Consider the following 405-nt stretch of genomic DNA (forward strand, 5'->3'; position numbering starts at 1 on the left):
GCTTGTTTTCTTGAATTGTCTGCCATCTCTAGTGAGATTTTTGCAGCTTGCACCTCAAAGATCCCTAGCTTCTCCATTACAGAGAGAGGCATGAGGTTTACACATGACCCTAGGTCACACAAGGCCTTCTTGAAGGTCATGGTGCCTACTGTACAAGGTATTGAAAACTTCCCAGGATCCTATCTCTTTTGAGGTAATTTCTGCCTAGACAAGTCATCCAGTTCTTTGGTGAGGAAAGGGGGTTCATCCTCCCAAGTCTCATTTCCAAACAACTTGTCATTTAGCTTCATGATTGCTCCATGGTATTTAGCAACTTGCTCCTCAGTGACATACTCATCCTCTTCAGAGGAAGAATACTCATCAGAGCTCATGAATGGCAGAAGTAAGTCCAATGGAATCTCTATG

Source organism: Arachis duranensis, chromosome 6 (assembly GCF_000817695.3).
Source record: "Arachis duranensis cultivar V14167 chromosome 6, aradu.V14167.gnm2.J7QH, whole genome shotgun sequence".
Taxonomy (NCBI): Eukaryota; Viridiplantae; Streptophyta; class Magnoliopsida; order Fabales; family Fabaceae; genus Arachis; species Arachis duranensis.